At 43.1% G+C, this 22197-nt stretch overlaps 1 long non-coding RNA gene across 1 annotated transcript; it reads right to left on the bottom strand.

Annotated features, from left to right (window-relative positions):
- Positions 1–1403: 1403 nt before the first annotated feature.
- LOC129522761 (uncharacterized) lies at positions 1404–21743 on the bottom strand. The gene is made up of 5 exons (XR_008666980.1): positions 20862–21743; positions 16483–16681; positions 15449–15676; positions 1771–2039; positions 1404–1555 (listed from the first exon to the last, which is right to left on the bottom strand). It is a non-coding gene; the product is annotated as an uncharacterized LOC129522761 (long non-coding RNA).
- Between the last annotated feature and the right edge of the window lie 454 nt (positions 21744–22197).

Consider the following 22197-nt stretch of genomic DNA (forward strand, 5'->3'; position numbering starts at 1 on the left):
AGAACAGCAGTCCAGTTTACAGCTTGATAACTTAAGCCATAATTATTTACAAGATTCATTGCATCCAGAGTCAGCTCCACATTACTGTAATCTATAGAAAAAAATGTGGTTGTCCACAGCATACTGATGTTTGTCGCCTTTCACACTAACCCTATTGCCTATTTCACTCCTTCAGCCTGACACAGATTATCTCTTGGCTCATGCACAAAAGAAAAGAATTCCATTGTCTCATCCCAGTATTAAATGAATGAAAATAGTAATTTATAGTAATTTGTAGGAACATGATGCCAAAAAAAGGGTAGCAGAGTAGGAGGATGATTGCCATGAGAGTATTACAGTTCCCAATAGGACAGGGTGATTTGCTAAATCCTTCCAGTACTCCATGAACAACGTGAAGAACAACCTCCAAAGTAACATGAGCTAAAATTCCAGTTCCTGTCTCTGGGACAATGGACACAGAAGTGATGTAAGATGTAGCCTCCAGGGTGGACCATGTAGGGTGGACCATGGCTGTGCTTTTAGTGAGAGATGATCTTATCCCAGGGCTACTCAAGGCTCATGTTTTCAATCCAGAGCACTACAGGATACTGGAATTTTAGGTTGTATTGTTTTCACATGGCTTGCTTGCTTTCTTTTTCTTTCTTTCTTTCTTCTTTCTCTTTTTCTTTCCTTCTCCCATTTTTTCTTCCTTCCTTCCTTTCTTTCTTGAAAATATTTTCTATTTTTTTGCTTTTTATCACCTCAACCCAGTGGCTCTCCAGTGACCATTACTGTGATTGTGTTTCTCAGGAGAAGGAGGCCCCGTAAACAGGGAGGGACAAGGGTTTCCTAAAGATCCAAAAGATTTATAGGAGAGAGGAGAGTTGCTATGACTGGGCAGGAAATTTTGTTTGGTTTTGGTTTTTAAAATATTTATTTACTTACTTATTTTGAGAGAGAGAACACAAGTGAGAAGGGCAGAGAGAGAGAGAGAGAGAGGACCTCAAGCAGACTCCCTGCTGAGTGCGGAGACTGATCTCACAATCCTGAGATCACAACCTGAGCCTAAACCCAGAGCCAGACACTAAACCGACTGTGCCACACGGGCACTCTGACCAGGCAGGAAGCTTCAAAATTAGCTATATTTAGGGGACTCTAAAGAGTTCTCTCTAACCCCAAGCCAGTTCATTTTCATGATGCAGGTCATCACAGGTTAAAGGTTAGGAATTCATATGAATCACATATGGGACAGATTTCCCTGATAAGGTAAAGAAAGATATCTTTTTTCTAACTCGAGAGAGAGAGCTTCTAACTCACACCTTCATGGATCAAAAGAAGAAAAATTCTAAATCTTAATAAGCTACAATAAAGTGCTTTACATAGACCGACAGAAAAAATAAGCAAACAACAACAACAAAATAAATAAAAACAAAAAACTTGATACATGTAATGCCTGGAAAGCAGCATCATGTAGCAAGAAGAGCTCCAGATGGGGAAGACGGATGCAGGTTCTAATTGCTAGTGACCCATGTGGCCTCGGACAGTCACTTGACTTTCTGTGGCCTTGTTTCTACATCTGTAAAATAAGCAGGCTGTGTTTGAGGATCATGGCTTTCTTACTGTTTTTTTTTAATAAATTTATTTTTTATTTTTTTATATAAATTGCTTTCTTATAATACTTCGTGGCACTAAGACTAGAACAGATGAATTAAATATCCCATGTGTGTTAAATTTCTATTGCTATATTACAAATCATTACAAATTTAGTAGCTTAAAGCAACACACATTTACCTCATAGTTTCCACGGGTCAGGAGTTCGGCAATCCTCTGCAAAGCTACAATCAAGGTGTCGACCAGCATTTTGTTCTTATCTTGAAACTTGGTTGGTGATCCATTTCCAACGAGATTGTTAGTAGCATTAAGTTCCTGTGTTTGTAGGACTGAGGGCCCTGGCCCCTTGCCAGCTCTCACTATCGGCTCCTAGGAGCCACCCCACAGTTCCTTGCCACATGGCCTTCTCTGTGGGTCATCTGATAACATAGAAACTTGATTTTTCAAAGCTAAAAGTGAGAAAGAAAGAGTCTGGTAGCAAGATGGAGTCTTATATAGTATAACCACTGATGTAACATCCCAATTATCTTTGCCATATTCTATGGGTTAGAAGTTAGTCACAGGTCCCACCCAAGCTCAAAGACAGGGGATGACACAAGGGCATGAACACCAGGAGGCAGTGGGTTATGGGACCACCTTAAAGTCTGTCTGCCACATTTTCATGTTTTTTCCTACACTCAGTCCTTCAGCAGACGTTGTCAGCTAACCTTTAAGATATACTCCAAATCTGCCACTTTGCATCATCTCCATTTCCACCCAGACCTCCCTAGTTTGCCACTATTTTCCTCATTTATCCTATTGCAATAATCAGGCAGCCTGGGTGGCTCAGCAGTTTAGTGCTGCCTTCAGCCCAGGGCGTGATCCTGGAGGCCTGGGATCGAGTCCCATGTCAGGCTCCCTGCATGGAACCTGCTTCTGCCTGTGTCTCTGCCTCTCTCTCTCTCTCTCAAATAAATAAATAAAATCTTTTAAAAAATATATAAAAATCCTATTGCAATAATCTCTTAACTTGTCCCCCTCTGTCTTCTCTTGCCCTATTAGCTTACCACCTTACCCACATGACCTGGCTCCTGACCTCGTCTGTGATCTCATTTTCTACTCTTCTTCCCCTTTTATCTCCCCGCTTCTGCTACCACCAAGCCCATTCCTACCTCAGGACCTTTACACATATTCTTTATTCTGACAGAAATGTTCTTCCCTCAGATCTTTACCTGTTGGTTTTGTCTCCTCATCCATTCCCTGCTCAAATACCACCTCTCCAGAGACCTTCTCTAACTACTGTAACTCATTTAGTTAGTCTCTCCCTTATTCCAGGCATTCTCTGTCTTTGTTACCCTGCTTATTTTTTGCATAACTTACTAATAAATGAAATGTGTGTTTTATTCTAGTGTCCTCCACTAGAACGTAATGTTATGAGGATAAATCACTGTATATCCAATAGTGCCCAATGTCATAAATAGAAAATGAAGAAAAAAATGCAAAAACGAAACCTAAAATTTTTAATTGAGAAGGTTGGCTATCTGATAATTTTACCATATTATCCTTAATTCTTACAATTGCCATGATGGATGATAGCTTTATCAATAATTGCCACCTATTCATGCTTAGCTTTTTAGAGACCACTCTTATTTGATCAACTCAATAGCAATTGTTTCCACTGAGGAAGCCTCTGCTCTGAGTCTAAATATCTGGTGAGTGCTTGGGGTACAGGTATTTTAAGTGATGGATTTAAAAGAACTCGTGTGCTTTCCATCAAGATATGCAGAAGGCAATGATTTAGGAATTAGGAGGAAACACCTCTTCTTCATTAGAAACTCCTAAAATTAACCATTTCCATCTTTAATAATGCACTGGTGGTAGCGTAATATGATGAAAAAAAAAAAACAACATTGCTCCGGAAGCTAGGAGACCTAAACTCTAGACCTAATTCTTTCCAAAGACAGCAATTTAAAACATCATTTATTGCTTTGGGCCTCATTTTCCTCATCTACAAAATGACAGAGTTCAGCTGGATGACTTCCAATGTCCTCTATAATATTAAAATTTTTGAAATCTATGGGTTCCACCAATCTATAAAATTCTAGAAAAGGGTAACTGTTGATTTATGTTATTCAGAGTAACTGTTGAGTTGTGCTATTCATCAATAGTCTGTCCAACTAATCACAGCATTTATAGAAAAAAAAAAAGGAAATGGCCAACAACAACAGTAACAGCAAGGATGGTTCATACTATTACTCTGAAATTATGCTCACTGTCTTCCCGTTAACAGTCCTGACTATTATAGTGCTGACGTTTGTCTTTCAGACTAATCATATATGTTATCACCTGCATAATAAACACCCGGGCCAAAGGAAGAGTAGTTGTTTCAGTCATCTATATCATATCTTATTCTGCAGATACCTGGTTTGGAATTCTGGCAGCATCGAGAAAACTCTCTTTTATACATTCCACAGTAATAATTTATTAAGACAGAAAACAGATTTACCAATCTAAGTCAATGAATTTGGGTAATGTAGCATGGCTGTTTAGAAAGCTTCAAGAATCTGCTAGTTTTCTAGTAGTAACATGTCACTTGCATACAGAGCACTTCAAAGTGATTCCATATGCCATGTTATTATTGCCCTTATTTATTAAATTGTACCATTTGAGATCATTTGTAGTCCATATTAAAACATTGCATGATATTCTAGTTAAAACAATCATAACAGAAAGTTATTTAATAGTAAATTAATCATTTTTTATTTTTATGGGTTCTCTGATATTCATGTGAATTAAAGAAATGCTCTCCTGAGATATGTTTGATTATGCTTAAGTCACTTGAGGTTAGAACAATCCCAAAAACAACCAAGGGTAGGTTACTCAAATATAAAACATTAAATTTGGCCTCATACTTGGAAGATAGCACTGTGGTTTGACATAAGTAATAGACATTATAAAAACACACAGGAAGGAAAGAGGCTGGGAAGATGGTAGAGTAGGACAATGCTTAGCTCACCTCATCCCTGGATGCAACCAGGAAACATTCACACTGGCATAAATAACCCAGAGGACAACCCAAAGACTGACAGAACAAAACTCCACAACTAAAAGTAGAGAAGTCCTCAGGGTTTAGCGCCTGCCTTCGGCCCAGGGCGTGATCCTGGGGCCCCAGGATGGAGTCCCACATCGGGCTCCCTGCATGGAGCCTGCTTCTTCCTCTGCCTGTGTCCCTGCCTCTCTGGGTGTGTGTGTCTCTCATGAATAAATACATAAAATCTTTAAAAAGAGAGAGAGAGAGAGAAGAGGCCACATCTAAAACAGTAGGAAGGACAGAGACATGGTAGGGAGCTCTGGGTCATCCATGGTGGGGCGGGGGTGAGGGGCATTAAGGAGGGTGAGAAACAGGTTCTTACATCAGGGAACCTGCAAGGGGAAGACAAATCTCCATAACATTTGGATTTGTAAGTGAGAAGGGCCAAATTTCATGAGTTCTTACAACCAACAGGACTTAAAGCTTGGAATTTTATTTATTTATTTATCTATTTAGCACATGTGCAAGCAGGGAGGGGGCAGCAGAAGGAGAAGGAGAGAGAATCTCAAGCAGGCTCCATGTTCAGCACAGAGCCCATCATAGGGCTCAATCTCATGACCCTGAGATCATGACCTGAGCCAAAATCAAGAGTCAACACTCAACTAACTGAGCCACTCAGGTACCCCAAAGCCTTAAATTTAAAAATCAGTGGACTCAGTTCTGGGAGAGCCTAAAGGGTGTTAGGAAGCTGAATCCCTGCCCTTAAAGAGATAGCCAACAGCCCCTGGAGATCCAGCCCAGAAGCAGCAGTTTGAAAATTGCCTGGGATGAATGGGAAGGAAAGTTATTTACTCATCTTAGAGCCTGTCCCAGAGAGGATAGGATCCTAAGGAGACCCTTCTATGAACAAAGGAGCTGGTAGGCACCATTTCTATTCTCCACCCCTCAGCATAAACATAAACCTGGGGGAACCAGTTCGGCACCAATACTCACCAGCTAACTTACTTACACCAAGCCCCACGCCCCCATGTTTGGCAGACCTGCGCTTTCCAGTCATGCTTGCCTCAGTCCCAGTGCTGCAGGTTCCTTCCCTCCAAAAGACCAGCATTAAACCTCACCAACACAGAATCTCCCAACCTGCATGCTTTGCAGGGCCCTGGTCTCTGTAGCAGCTGTGTGCCCTTTGTGGAAGAGACTCAGCACACACAGCTTGTGGGCACTGTGCCCCCACGTGCACTTTGTGGAACACCCCTGGCTGGCCCAGGTCTCTGCAGCAACTGCACATCACCTATGGTAGAGGACTAGCACCACTTTGTTAAAAGTGAGCACCCTGCCCACTACTTTCATGAGCACGAGACATTGCTGACTTTCCTAACATATAAAAACAGACTCAGAGAGTTAAAAAAAAAAAAAAAGAAAGAAAGAAAGAAAAAGAGGAGACAGAGGAATATGTCCCAAATAAAAGAACAGGACGAAACCAAGCAAGAAACCTAAGCAAAACAAAAATATGTAATATGCCTAATAGAGAATTTAAAGTAATGATTATAAAGAACTCACTGGGCTTAAGATACCAGTGGGGAACATCAGTGAGATCCTTAACAGAGAGATTTAAAAAAAAAAAAAAAGAACCAATCAGAAATGAAGAACACTATTAATGAAATTAAAAATACACAATGGAATAAATAGCAGGCTAGAGGAAGCAGAAGAACAAGTTAATGACATGCAAGACAGAATAATGTAAAGTAATCAAGAAGAAAAAAATGAAAGAAAAATATTCAAAATGAGAATAAACTTAGGGAAATCAATGACAATACCAATCAAATATAATACCATTTTCATTACAGAGATCCCAGAAGAATAGGATAAGAAGGAGATAGCTATTATTTCTTCAAACTTCTCTAATCTGGGGTAAGAAACAAATACACAAATCCAGGAGGCACAGAGATCCCCCATCAAAATCAACCCAAGGAGGTCCACACCAAGACACATAGTGATTAAAATAGCAAAGGCAGTGATAAAGAAAAAAATTTTAAAAGCAACAAGACAAAAGAAAAACAATTACATACAAAGAAAGCCCTATAAGGCTATCGGTGGATTTTTCAGCACAAACTTTGCAGGCCAGAAAGGAATGGCATGATATATTCAAAATGCTAAAAGGATAAAAAAAAATCTGCAGCCAAGAATACTCTATTCAGCAAGGCTATCATTTAGAACAGAAGGAGAGATAAAGAATTTGTCAAACAAAAACTAGGGGATCCCTGGGTGGCTCAGTGATTGCCTTTGGCCCAGGGTATGATCCTGGAGTCCCGGGATCAAGTCTCGCATCAGGCTCCTTGCATGGAGCCTGCTTCTCCCTCTGTCTGCGTCTCTGCTTCTCTCCCTGTCTCTGTGCCTCTCATGAATAAATAAATAAAATCTTAAAAAAAAAAAAACTAAAGGAGTTCATGACCACTAAATTAGCCCTACAAGAAATGTTAAAGGGAATTCTTTGAATAGAACATAAAGACTATAAGCAAAAGTAGGAAAAGTAGGAAACACAAAATAAAAATAAGTATATCATAAAAATGAGTCCAGGGATTCACAAAATAAAAGGATGTAAAATATGACACCATACACTTAAAATATGGTTGGGGGGGTAGTAAAAAATGGGTTCAAACTTAAGTAACCTATAACTTACTTAAGTAACCTATAACTTAATACAGGCTGTTATACATAGGAAAGGTTATATACAAACCAAATGATAACCACATATCAAAAACCAGTAAGAGATATGCAAAGAATAAAGAGACAGAAATCCAAGTATATCACTAAAGAAAGCAAGCAAACCATGAAAGAGAGCAAGAGAAGAAAGGATCAAAGGAAAACTACAAAAACAACCAAAAAACAAGAAACAAAATGACTGTAAAAGCATACATATCAGTAATTACTTTGAATGTAAACAAATTAAATGCTACAATCAAAAGACATTGGGTGATGGAGTGGACAAAAAAGCCAAGATCCACCTACACGCTACCTACAAGAGACTCATCTTAGATTTAAAGACACCTGCAGATTGAAAGTGAGGAGATGGAGAACCATTTATCATGGAAATGGATGTCAAAAGAAAGCCAGGGTAGCAATACTTATATTCGAAAAAACAGACTTTAAAACAAAGACTGTAAAAAGAGACAAAGAACGACAGTATATAATCATAGAGGGCATAATCCGACAGAAGACATAATAATTATAAATACTTATGCACCCAACATGGGAGCACCAGATACATAAAGTGGTTAATAATAAATATAAAGGAACTAACCAACAGGGTATAAGCAGTAATCAAAACTACTAATAAACAAAAATAGCCCCCTATAATAGTGGGGGACTTTAACACCCCACTTAATAGACAGATTATCCAACAGAAAACCAACAAGCAAACAGTGGCTTTGAATGACACACTGGACCAGTTGGATTTAACAGATATATTTAGAACATTCCAGCCTAAACCAGCAGAAAACACACATTCTATTCAGGTACACATGAAACATTCTCCAGAGTAGATCACATATTAGGTCACAAAACAAGTCTCAGCAAATTCAAAAAATTGAAGTCATGCCAGGCATCTTTTCTGATCATGATGCTATGAAATAACCACAAGAAAAAATCTGGAAAGAGCAGAAATTCATGAAGGACAAATAATATGCTATTACACAACAAATGGGTCAACCAAGAAATCAAAGAAGAAATTTTAAAAATGCATGGAGACAAATGAAAATGATAATACAACAGTTCAAAATCTTTGGGATGTAGCAAAGGCTGTTCTAAGAGGGAAGTTTATAGTAATACAGGCCTACCTCAAGAAGCAAGAAAATATCTCAAATAAACAACATAATTTTACACTCAAAGGAGCTAGAAAACAGGAACTAATAAAACTCAAACCTGCAGAAATAAATGATATAGAAACTAAAAGTGCAATAGAACAGATCAATGAAACCAGGAGCTGGTAATCAACAAATTGACTCATGAAACAAAAAAGAGGAATCAAATAAACAAAATCAGAAATGAAAGATGAAATATAACAATCAATGCCACAGAGATACAAAAGATTGTCTGAGAATAATTATATGCCAACAAATTGGACAGTCTAGAAGAAATGGATGAATTCCTAGGAACATATAATCTACCAAAACTGAAACAGGAAGAAATAGAAAATTTCAACAGGTCAATTACCAGCAATGAAAAAGAATTGGTAATCAAAAGCTACCAACAAACAAAAAATCCAGGATCAGATAGCTTCACAGATGAATCCACCAAATATTTAAAGAAAAGTTAATGCCTATTCTCAAAGTTTTCCAAAAAATAGAAGAGGAAGGAAAACCTTCAAATTCATTTTATTAGTCCAATATTACCCTCATACCAAAACCAGACAAAGATAGTGAATAAAGAGAACCAAAGACCAGTATCTCTGATGAACGGAGATGCAAAGATCCTCAGCAAAATACCAGCAAGCTGAATCCAACAATGTACTAAAAAAGTTATTCACCATAATAAAGTCAGATTTACTCCTGGGATGCAAGGGTGGTTCAGGATTCACAAATCAATCAATGTGATACATTATATCAATAAGAGAAAGGATAAAAACCATAAGATCATTTCAATAGATGCAGAAAAAGCATTTGAAAGGACAACATCCATTCATGATTTTTTAAAAAGTAGGTTTACAGGGAGCATACAGCAACATAATGAAGGCCATATATGAACCCACCGCTGACATCATACTCAATGGTGAAAAACTGAGAGCTTTTCTCCTAAAGTCAGGAAAAGACAGAGATGTCCACTCTCACCACTTTTATTCAACATAGTACTGGAAGTTGTAGCCACAGCAATCAGACAACAAAAACGTATAAAACGCATCCAAATTGGTAAGGAAGAAGGAATACTTCCACTATTTGTAGATGGCATGATACTCTATATAGAAAACCCTAAAGACTACTCAAAAAAAAAAAAACATCAGAACTGATACATGAATTCCATAAAGTCACAGGATATAAAATCAATGCACAGAAATCAATTGCATTTCTATATACTATTAATGAAACAGTAGAAAGAGAAGTTTAGAAAACAATACCATTTACACTTGCACCAAAAATCATAAAATAGAATAAACTTAACCAAGGAGTTAAGTCCTATAGTTTGAAAACTATAAAACATTGATGAAAGAAACTGAAGAGGACACAAAGAAATGGAAAAACATTCCATGCTCATAGGAGAACAAATACTGTTAAAATGTGTGTACTACCCAAAGCAATCTACATGTTTAAGTAGTCACTATCAAAATACCAAAATATTTTTCACAGAGCTAGAACAATTCTAAAATTTGTATGGAACCACAAAAGACCTCAAATAGCCAAAGCAATCTTGAAAAAGAAAAACAAAACTGGAGGCATCACAATTCTGAACTCCAAGGTACATTAGTGATGTAGTGATGATGTGATGTGATGAAGACAATTATGCTATTGGCACAAAAACAGAAACATAGATCAATGAAACAGAATAGAAATGACCCAGAAATTGACCCACAACTTTATGGTCAATTAATCTTCCAGAAAGGAGCCAAGAATATGCAATGGGGAAAAGACAGTCTCTTCAACAAATGGTGTTGGGAAACCTGGAGAACAACATGCAAAAGAATGAAACTGGGCTACTTTTTTTCACCATACACCAAAATAAATTTAAAATGTATTAAGGACCACATGTGATATTTGAAACTATAAAAATCCTAGAGGAGAGCACAGGCAATAATTTCTCTGACATCGGCCATAGCAACATCTTTCCAGATATGTCTCTTGAAGGGACACTTGGGTGGCTCAGCGGTTGAGTATCTGCCTTCGGCTCAGGGCATGATCCCAGGATCTGGGATCGAGTCCCACATCAGGCTCCCTGCGTGGAGCCTAGTTCTCCCTCTGCCTGTGTCTCTGCCTCTCTCTCTCTCTCTCTCTCTCTCTCTCTCTCTCTCTCGCTGTGTCTCTCATGAATAAATAAAAATCTTTGAAAAATTAGATATGTCTCTTGAAGCAAGAGAAGCAAAAATAAATAAACTATTAAGACTTCATCACAATAAAAAGCTTCTGAACAGTTAAGGAAACAATCAACAAAACTAAAAGCTGATCTATTGAATGGGAGAAGATATTTACAAACGACCTCTCTGATAAAGGCTTAATATCCAAAATATATAAAGAACTTACACAACTGTTACTAAATGGGCAGAAGACATGAATAGACATTCTCCAAAGAAGACATCTGGATGGCCAGCAGACACATGAAAAGATGCTCCGTGTTGCTCGTCATCAGGAAAATACAAATCAAAACCACCATAAGGTATCCCCTCACGCTTTTCAGAATGTTTAAAATAAAAAACACAAGACACAAGAGGTGTTCACAAGGATGTGGAGAAAGGGGAATCATCTTGCACTATTGGTAGGAATGCACACTCGTGTAGACACTCTGGATGACAGTGTGCAGGGTCCTCAAAACTTAAAAATAGAGCTATCCTATGACCGGGCAATTGCCCTACTGGGTATTTGCCCAGAGAATACAAAGGATACATGCACCCCAAGGTTTATAGCAGCATTATCTACAGTAGCCACACTGTAGAAACAGCCTGAGTGTCCACCAACTGATGAATGGATAAAGGAAATACGGTATATATATATATATATACACACACACACAATGGGATATTATTCAGCCATAAAAAAAAAAAAGAATGAGGGGATCCCTGGGTGGCTCAGCGGTTTAGCGCCTGCCTTTGGCCCGGGGCGTGATCCTGGAGTCCTGGGATCAAGTCCCGCGTCGGGCTCCTGGCATGGAGCCTGCTTCTCCTTCCTCCTGTGTCTCTGCCTCTCTCTCTCTCTCTCTCTCTCTCTCTCTCTCTCATAAATAAATAAATAAATAAATAAATAAATAAATAAATAAATAAATCTTTTTTTAAAAAAAAGGAATGAAATCAGTCAGGTAAGCATCCAATTCTTGACCTCAGCTCAGTTCTGAATCTCCGGGTCAGGAGTTCAAGCCACATGCTGGGCTCCAAGCTGGGTATTTAGCCCACTTAAAAAAGAAAGAAAAAAGAAACCTTGCCATTTGCAATGACGTGGATAGAACTAGAGAGTAGAATGCTGAGCAGAATTAGTCTGTCAGAGGAAGACAAATACCATACGATTTCACTCCTATGTGGAATTTAAGAGACAAAGAAATATGGGGGAGCGGAAAAAAAGCCAAACAAAGAAACAGACTCTTATCTATAGAGAACAAAACTGATGGTTACCAGAGGCGAGGTGGGGGGTGGGGGTGATGGGGGAAACAGGTAATGGGATTGCAGAAGGCGCCTGTCCTGCGAGCTGTGAATAACGCCTAGACCTGGTGAGTCGCTGGATCGTACACCTCAGTCTAATATGATGCCGTACGACAACATGCTGCAACTGAAGTAAAAGACTTAGTAAAAAAAAAAAACAAAAAAAAAACAACACACACACACAAAAAAACACACACAGACAGGAAATAACAAAGATTGGCAAAATCTGGCAGACCATGCAAATACAATGCTTATTGGAAAAATACAACAAATATGCTTTATTTTGTTTGTTTCTTGCTTTTATTTAAATGCTTAGCTAACAGATAGTGTAATACTGGCTTCTGGAGTAGAATTTAATGATCCATCACTTACGTACAACACCCAGTACTGAACCCAAGGACCCTCCTTAACCCCCGTCGCCCATGTGGCCCGTCCCTCACTCACTTCCCACCCAGGAAGCCTCTGTTCTCTCAATAGTCTTTTATAGTTTAAAAAAGCCCAGAAAACAATTCTAAGATTATAAACAGAAAGGCAACAATTTTTATATTTCTCAGCCTCCAAATATCTCATTATTATTTCCTCGGGGTTGCTAATTCATTCAAAATGGCTGACTTCCTGGGCCTTTGGCCTCATTCTGGAAGCCTGAATCTGTGCACAGGGCCCGCTGTGAGGATGCGGGTTGGGGACCAGAAGGCCACGTCCCCCCGCAGCCGCTGCACCCGCGGTCCCATGGGGAGGCGTCCGTAGACCAAGGTCTGGGCCGAGGAGGTCTCAAAGGAAAGGAGAGCAAGGAGAATTACAGACATAACAGGTTCCCGAGTAATTCAGACGAAAGAGAAAGAAAGAGGGAGAAGGGGAAGGATGTTGGGGGAGGGAGTCAGCGCCATCTGACGGGGCCTTGTGCGGCGGTGACAAGGACCTGCACAGAGGCTCGTCTTCATCATGTCGGGCCAGGTAGACACCAGCTTCTATCTCCCTTCCTCCTTGTCCTCTGTGGCCAAACGTCGGTACCAGGAAATGTGAGACCCACGTTCCCTTCCAGAGCATTGTTCACGCATGGAATGGCCGCAGGATGCTCCAACAGGCTGAGTCACTGCCTCATCGAATTAAAATGTGCCGACCCCTCCAAAGGGCACCAAGCACGCTTCTTATGGGGACACGACTGAAGCTGGGGGCAGGCTTGGCTGTGGCTAATGTAAGACTCCGGAAATCCACCCATCGTGTGCCCCAAGGTGTCTTGTTAATAGTGTTCTTAATATTACTTTGAAAGCTCTCGAACTTATTTTTTTTTTTAAAGATTTTACTTATTCACTCATGAGACACACACAGAGAGAGAGAGAGAGAGAGAGGCAGAGATGCAGGCAGTGGGAGCAGCAGGCTGCGTGCAGGGGGCCGACTGGGCCTCGATCCCAGGTCTCCGGGGTCATGACCTCAGCTGAAGGCAGCGCTAAACTGCTGGGCCCCCCAGGGATCCCCCAAACTTGCTATGTTAAATCCTAATCATTTTCTGCCTTCTAAGCTGAAGGCCCAGAACTTGGAGCTGGACCTGTTCCCAAAGCCTTCTGCTTACACAGGCACAGGACAACGGGAGGAAATGTCACCCTCTTCTCTGGGTCTAAGGTCCAAGCATGGGTGCTGGGGGCGGACAGGCCCCGCTCTGAGGAACCGGGGCCAAATCCTTTCACCAACCTGGGCTCCCGTTTGGCCGGTGAACTGCAGGTCATGCCAGGTTTCTGAGGGGAGAGGAGCAGCACTGTCCCTTCCCCAGAGCCCCTGAGGGGACCGGGGCCTGGCCGGGGCCGGGGCAGGGCCTGGAGCTGGGGGGCTGCTCACGCGTGGGCCCCACTCCTCCTCGTGGCATCTGTGATCCGCAGACACGTTTTGCTGGGCCTGGTTAATCTTTATGGTTAACTTCTCCTTTGAGACCTGAGCCTTCTTTGTGACGATTTTCTATTTTCTGTGGTTACAGTGTAATTAGGAGAAAAACACTTCATCACTAGCAGTTGGAATGGGGGTCTGGTTTGGGGGTTTTGTTGTTTTTTTTGTTTTTGTTTTTGTTTTTTGTTTTGTTTTGTTTTGTTTTGCTTATCTCTGCTCTCCTTCCATCCCAGTGTCTGTGGACGTGAAATGGCTTCAGAGCCTGGTTGGCCCTACTCCTTCCCCCCTAAAGTGCCACCCTTTCCCTGCTCACTGCAGAGGTGGTAACGAGACTGTGGCAACAAAAGGCCAGAGTGGGAGGCCTTCCTGCGGGGGGCACCCCTGCATGCGTGGACATGAGAGGTTCCCCTGCGGCTGGGGGCAGGGCCTGGTAGAGACGGACTCCGGCAGTCGAGGGGACTGGGAGCTCGGGCCTAGTAACCTGCATGTGACTTTAGCTAAGTCACAGGCTGGGGAGACCTGGGACGTACAGCCCCGTGTCTATCTAAGCTCCTTGAGGGCAGAGGTCTCTGTGCCTCAGTTCCTCTGTCTATGAATATGGGTAAAAGTTGGATCTGAGGATTACATTCATGTATAATTTATATAAATATAAATGCTTCTGCTTACATCATATAGAAACTATAATATATAGTTATATATTATTATTTTATTATATATTACATTTATATAAAATTTATATTATCTACAACACATCTTTCTATAAAGTAAAATCAAACACATATAAATACACACATATATAAATCATTGAGTATCTGGCCATAGCAAGACACCAAGAAATAAGAAATAGGATATAATTTTGTATATTTACCCCCCACCCCCACCCCAGGGATAGCAGGAAAAAGGGGAGGGAGAGATAAGAAAGAGAGGAAGAAAGAGGAGGGACAGATGGACTGAAGAAGAAAGGACTAAGGAGTGAACAAAGGCAAACACTCCCCTGATGTGCCTGGAGAACAACGGTGATTCCTAAATATGCAGGGAAACGTTCTTGGAAAAATAGTACAGACGGCACACGCATCAGTGAAACAACCCTGTGTGGCACAGAGAAGTCTGCCCCCACACAGGCTGTTGACACTCACACAGGTGACATGAGTGGGAGAGGCAGCCCCAGAAGCCCCAGGGCAGCTGTACCACCCTGGGCCTCGTGTCTGGCGCTTGGAGCCCCCGGAACAGGGCCGGGAGGGAGCTAGAGGCAGAGGAGAAGGAGGAGACTCTGTAGCTGGTGCCAGTGGACAAAGGCTCATGCAAACAGCAAGGCAAAAGCCAGACCACCCCTTCTCCTACCCCCTGACAGTCTGGGCCCGTTCCCCTCAATCTCATGTCATATACCGATTAGAAAGCTGCCTTCCAATCTTTCTCCTCACTCTACTGCCCTGGCCACATCCCTCCTCTCGAAAACCTAGATTACCTAAATCCTATTAAACTAGAACCACAGGCGTTTCCCTCTTGTCGCCATACATAAAACCACGCGATGTACAAGCAAGCACGAGAAAATCGGTTCTCTACACTTTTAGTCAAAAGCGGATACGGATCGGCTCCCAGTAAAAGGTCCCCTTTGTGTTCAGGCTGAGTGGGAGACTCACCTCTCTGCATTGTCACTCTGGAAGAAACTCAGCTCTCCTCCGAGTAGAGCCAAAATGGGAAAAAGAGAAAGTATCGGAGAAAGACTGGCATTGTGAGGTGCTCCTGCACAGCACCCCTCCCCCGGGGACTTGGCTCCTCAGTCCACTCTGGTTGGAGTCTTGACTCTGCTGTTCACTAACTGATTCAACCCAGACAAAAACCACAACTTCAGTACTCAGATTCCTCACCTAGAAAATAAGAAAACAAAACTCCATTTTTATTTTTTTTAGGCATTGAATCATTTCATCAAAAAAATTAAAATTAAAAAAATAAAATCTTATGTGTGGGATGCTGGGATGGCGCAGTCGGTTGAGTGTCTGCCTTTGACTCAGGTCATGATCCCAAAGCCCCGGGGCCGAGCCCCCCATCTGACTCCCAGCTCATCAGGGAGCCCACTAGCTCCTCTTCCCCCCCACCCTCCACCATTCACGGGTGTGCGTACGCACGCGCTCTCTCTCTCTCTCTCCCAAACAAAGAAGAACTTAGGTGTGAAACCCAATAGGGTAAAGAGACACAAGAATAATTGTGTACATGTAGGGGTGCTGCAGTGAAGGGGGAATAGAGCCTCATCCACTGGTCCCCTCCGCCATCTCCTTGATGGTCCCTGAACCATCACAGAGTTTGTGGATAATTGTGATCTCTCAGCTCTTCCTCCAAGAAGTCTCTAATATTTTACATGTATCTGCACCTCCCTTGGTTATGCACTTAGTATGCTGCAACACAGACAACTCTAGAGCATCCAAACTACGTTCTTCTTGGCCCTGGGCTCCTATAGGGCACCTCAGGACTCTCCGGGGTACAAAAACCCAAAAGGGAAGCCAGCCATTGGAGTCTGTAACCTTCCCACCCTTCACCATTTCACTCGCTGTGTCTGTGCTTTAACCTGTTTTATCCTTTTTGGGACCATGTAAAATTTCTTTTGAGAAAAAGATTCTATTGCTTTAAAAGTTCAAAATCCACTATTTTGGCACAGTGGTTCCTGAGCGCTTCTCACCTTAAAGCACAAGAAAGATGGCTTCGACGTGTATCTCACAGCCCCACGGGCATGTCCAGAGGTGTAGGCGCATCTCTACCCCTTTTCCTCCCACCCAAGAACGCATAAAAGTTTGTGAGAGGTAACAGCCGTGTTGCCATAGGGATTGTCTTGAATATACGCATTTGTTCTTCTTCTGTGGCTGACACAATTGCCTTCCCTGTCGCAGTAAGCAAGAAATAAATAGGAGGCGTTAATAATACCTTAAATAGCTACCTCTTTCTTTACATAATGATTCTATCCAGAAGCAGCAACTTTATCAACCATAGAAAATGAAGTTTTAGGGGCACCTGGGTGGACATTCAAGAGTGTCCAACTCTTGATTTCAGCTCAGGGCCCGATCTCAGGGTCCTGGGATCAAGCCTAGCATCAGCCTCTGCGCTCAGGGGAAAGTCTGCTTGAGGTTCTTTTCCTCTCTCTACCTCTTCCCCTCCTCTAGCTCTATAAGTGAATAAACAAACAAACAAATAAATAAAATTAATAATATATTAATTTCATTAAATAAAAATAATAAACTCTTAAAATCTTTTTAGAATAGTTAAAAACTGACAAAATGTATAAAAATATGAAGTTTTGTAGCTTAAAAGAACTAAAATGCATCACCACATAACTAAGGAATATTTGCCTTCTAGCTACTTCATGATTTGTGATTCATCTTCAAGGCTGCTTGTCAGGTCAGCAGGTCTAAGGGGTCTGATGTGAGGTCATTTTTTCCCCAATTCTTTCTAATTGATGGAGTTTAAAAGAGATGAGAATCACCAACACTCAGAGGAAGAGGAGGGGACAATATATAGGATTTAAGGAGATGACTTGATGTTTCTTTGTGTTTAAAGTGTGTGTGTGTATAAATACATACGTAAAATATTAACTGATGCTTTAGTAATTTCCTACGAACAGTAATAATTGAGATTTTTCCAATAGAATTGCTCATAGAATCACTTAAACACATAAATGAGCAAAACCAACGTTACTAAATTTGAGACCATGAAGCCTTTCCTTTTCCTCCCTCAGGTGGGCGGGGTACCCAACACCTCGACCCAGGGAGCACCTGTTGCCTTCGAACACTGCACAGCTTGGAGCCAGAGGTGAGTATCTGTATTTGGAGTATAAGGTGAGACCTGACCCACTTGGAGTATAAGGTGAGACCTAGGGGGCTCCCTTGATTCTCCTTCATAACTTTAACATGAAAAGTTCCCTCAGATTTGTCTAGAAGGTAACTTGGGTTATGACTGAGCTGTTTTGTTTCAAATTCCTTATCATAATTTCAAACCCTTGTACGCTCTCAATTCTGGGGAAAGCACCATCCACATACCCGCCCCCCAAAAGAAAACAGAACCTGACCTGACTTTAATGGGGTTTTTTTGAGTGTAGTTGACACACAATACTACTTTGGTTTCAGGTGTGCAACTTGGTGCCCCGACTTCCCTGAACATTGTGCTATGCTCGCCGCAACTGTAGCTGCCATCTGTCACCATTCGCCGTTGTCACGTCGTCGACAATGTTCCCTGTGCCGTGACTTTCGTTCCTGCGACTTAGTCCACAACCGGAAGCCTATATCCCCCAGTCCCTTTCACTCATTTCACCCGTCTTCCCCCCACTTCCCTCTGGCAAGCATCAGTTTGTTCTTTACATTTACAATGACCTCCCCTTTTTCCTGAGGGATGGATAGCACGATCCCGTGGAAATCTAACTTCAACTTATGACAAACGTATTAGAAATCAAATAATTTATTTTACATTAAATATGGTTCTCTGCTACTGAAATATATAATTATTTTAGTGACATACATACTGCCCTTCCTTGCCCAACCTCAAAACAACTTTTGAGGAATTCACAGAAATAGGAATATATCCTAAAGTGAGAAGTCAGTATGACTGATGGTGTTGCTATGTGCCAAACTTTCTGTGTAAAATTAGGGAAAAAGTTACACTGGCTCTACTTGACTTTTATTCATTTCATTATTAAATTTACATAAATACATAAAGATCATTTAAGGCATGTGATTTTTTTTTTCTACCAAAGAGGTGGGTTTAGAAAAAACTAAAATTTAAGTTCAGGATAAAATCTGATTTAAAGCTATACGTATGTAACGTATACAAGTTTGGAGGTAAGTGCACTTTTGAGAAATCGTTGGAACCAAACCCAAGTTCTTCTGCCTCGTGCACAAGGACAGTTGCTGAGGCATGAGTGTGCAGCAAGCGGGGGGGAGGTGGGGGGCTTACCAGCGCGGTGGCCGGACAGGGGCAGGCCCGACAGAGGGGAGTAAGGGATCTTTAAAGGCAACTGAAAAAGCTCTGGGTAAAAGGTTGCAGTTGTGCTTATTAGTCCCGTGAACACTAAATTTCAGCATCACGACAACCTGTGCCACGAAGATACCCCCTCCAAAGCTTACTGCCTGGCCTCGTGACTTATGATGCTAAACCCTCGACGGAGGCTCTACCCTCTCAGAAAAATGGTCATAAGACAGCCCTGTTCCCTCTTGCTCAGCCCTACTGGACATCCCCGTCTTGCCGATCTTTTCTAACTGGAGCTGTGTACCTCTGGCCAGCACTCCCCACTTCCCGCACCTCCGCTGACGTCTCCCACCCTGTGTCTGCTTCTAGGACTTTGGCTAGTCTAGAGGTCTCGTGTAAGTGGAGTCATTTTATTTATTTTTTATTTTTTTAAAGATTTATTTATTCTTGAGAAACAGAGAGAACGAGAGGCAGAGGGAGAGCCGGCTCCCCGAGGAGCTGATGTGGGACTTGACCTCAGGACCTCAGGGCCACGACCTGGGGCGAGGCAGGTGCCCCTAGTGGGCTCACGTGTACCTCCGTGTCCTGCAGCCCCGCCTCATGAGTCGGGTTCAGATTTGCTAAAGTCACAGTACATGGGTGAGGGGGGCTGAAACCTCCAGCTAACCGGCATTAGCGGAATGGACGGCGGGATTCTTACGGCCGGTGTTTAGCTCAGGGATGTGGGGGTTCCAGCTTGAACGGTGTGGGGGGGATAGTGGGGTGGCCTTGCACAGAGAGAATGATCTGGGTGAAGCCTGGGTGGTTAGGGTGGAAGGGACCGAAGGCCAGAGGCTGCAGGAGAGGAGGCTGAGGGCCAGAGGCTGCAGGAGGGGAGACTAAGGGCCAGAGGCTGCGGGAGGGGAGACTGAGGGCCAGAGAGAGGCTGCAGGAGGGGAAAGCATGGTGAACACAGGGCCCCCCAGGCCTGCTGGGTCTGTCAGCCGGGACCCAGGGGCCAATGGGGGAGCCCGGAGAGGGAGCCCGCAGTCCAGATGCTGGACAGATGTCGCTCCCAAGCCCCTGGGTCCTTGGGTCCACGGGGGCTGGGGCGCCGGGAGCAGAGGCAGTGCGCAGCCGGAGAGGACGGACCGCACGGCCGCGGTGACGCCAGGCCTGAGAGGCAGTCACATAGGCATGGGTGACGAGACAGGCGAGGCTCAGGGACTCCCCGAAGTACCCGGACGGGAAATGGGTCTCCCACGGGCCAGCAAACAGGGGTGTGTGTGAGGTTTATTTAGGTACTGATGGGGGGATGCTTGGCATCCCAGGCAGCCCCGGATCATGTAGGGTCTTCTCTCTGCGGCCACCCCACTGCTCCCAGGGAGCCTGGAGTTACCGGACGACTAAGTGCAGCTGCCTGAAAGCCTGACATAGGGCAACGAGGTGTTCAAACCATTGCACCTTCTTTCCTTAAAGAACTGAAGCTAAAGCTCTGTAATTGGACCCTTGCTGCAGGCTTTGTGCCTGTGAATATCCTGAGGGAATGGGAGAGGAGCTCAGAAGGAGAGGAGAACATTTTAAAAAATATATTTTATTTATTTATTCATGAGAGACCCAGAGAGAGAGGCAGAGACATAGGCAGAGGGAGAAACAGGCCCCATGCAGGGAGCCCGACGTGGGACTCGAACCCAGGACCCCGGGGTCACGCCCTGGGCTGAAGGCAGACATTCAACCACTGAGCCACTCAGGTGCCCCAGAAGAGAACATTTTATTCAGGACCCACTAAGTCTCAAGGGCTCTATAAATATTGTCCTCATTTAAACCATAGCAACTTCCTGAAGGAGCCACGATAAATCCTGTTTTATGAATCAAGAAATTAGGCCTCAAGGTCAAATCGCTCGCCCAAGGTCACAGTGTTTTTCATGCTTGAGTGAAAAAGAACACATCTTCTCTTTACAAGCATTACCAAGAGTATGTCAAGCTCCGGGTTTAAAACACGCTGATCTCAGATCTAAGCTACGAAAGCGCCGCTCGTTATGAATGAGCACCGCGGAAAGCAGCTCTTACGTATGTAAGGGCACACGATAATTTTAAATACCATCGTTACACCGAAAACACACTCACCTCAAAATACTGGGACCTGAGAATAAGTGCCTTCAGACCTAGGTGCCCACGGATTCTGGAGAAACGTGGTCCTGTCATGCTCATCGTTTCAAGAGCCAAGCAGAGGGCCGAGCAGTGCCCTGGGTCATCGTATGGGGAAAGTCTGCTGGAACTCGGGTGTGAAAATCCGGAGTCCTGATTTCTAATTCGCACACAAAACTCCACGGCGCCCGTAGCTGTGCCCTTGCAAAGCTCCGTCCCAATAGGTGAGCCTCGAAGATCAAAGTCATGGCAGGTTCCACTTCCAGGCCGGGATCCCGGGGTCTGCTGCCCCAGGGCCACCCGGCTCCGGGGAGCACGCTCTACTGGTTGGAACAGGCTTGGGCCTCCCCCTCAGTCCTACCTGCTCCAGGCCTAGTTTAAACAAACCGGTTGTAACTGGCTCTCTACACCTCTTACCCTCCAAATGCAATTTCATATACAAACTGCAGCTTTCGACTCACATGATACAGACTTACGTCTAAAAATAAACACGTCCTTTCAAGCAGGAATTTCCTTCATCTCAGAAGCGGCACCAACCACTTCGACAAGGCAGCGACGTGGCAGCCCTCCAGGCCTCGGGGGGTGGGGGGGCCTGCACGCCGGGGTGGATGCCACAGGTGGACAGCAGAAGACCTGCAAGCGCAGCTGCGACATGGATCGTGTACGTCATGCACCGGGTAGCAATCGACGCATTCTTCTTGGACTTTATCTTGAATTCTTTTGTAGACGTTCATTAATAATCGTTATAAGATCTAGGATACCCAGAGGTTAAATCCCACTAAACTTCACAAAAGGAGAATCAATCATTCTGATTGGGAACCCAACCCTTTTCCTAACCAGGATTTCATTTGCTCCCCTTGTAGACAATATGATTAATTTAAGTGGATTACAGAGAAACTAGGCGAATTGGCTTAGAGAATTAACAGTTTTAAATGAGCACTTGTGGCCTGTCCAGGACTATACAAGATGCTTCACCTGCTGATCTCATTGAATTCTCAGCAATCCCATGAGGTAGTTATTATGCCATGCAATCCTAAAATCTACATTTTCACCCAGACAATCAAATGCTGCAGGGCAGTGGGACCCAGAATCTCTGTTAGGGGGCCTCAGAACCCGCAGCATAGGGGAGTTACGGGCTTTCCTAAACTGTACACAGGAAGCACGCTGCTCTTAGGTCGGATATTTAATTGTTGCAGCTTGGCCAAAAATGATGTGGAGGGCCTCAGCGGGCCCTCCCTCAGTCCTGCAGATGGACTTCTTGTAGTGCTGCCGCTCCGTGACAGCGCTGGAGCTTGGCCCGTGGGAGTAAGAACTC

The sequence above is a fragment of the Nyctereutes procyonoides genome, unplaced genomic scaffold (genome assembly GCF_905146905.1).
Source record: "Nyctereutes procyonoides isolate TBG_1078 unplaced genomic scaffold, NYPRO_anot_genome, whole genome shotgun sequence".
NCBI classification, from domain to species: domain Eukaryota; kingdom Metazoa; phylum Chordata; class Mammalia; order Carnivora; family Canidae; genus Nyctereutes; species Nyctereutes procyonoides.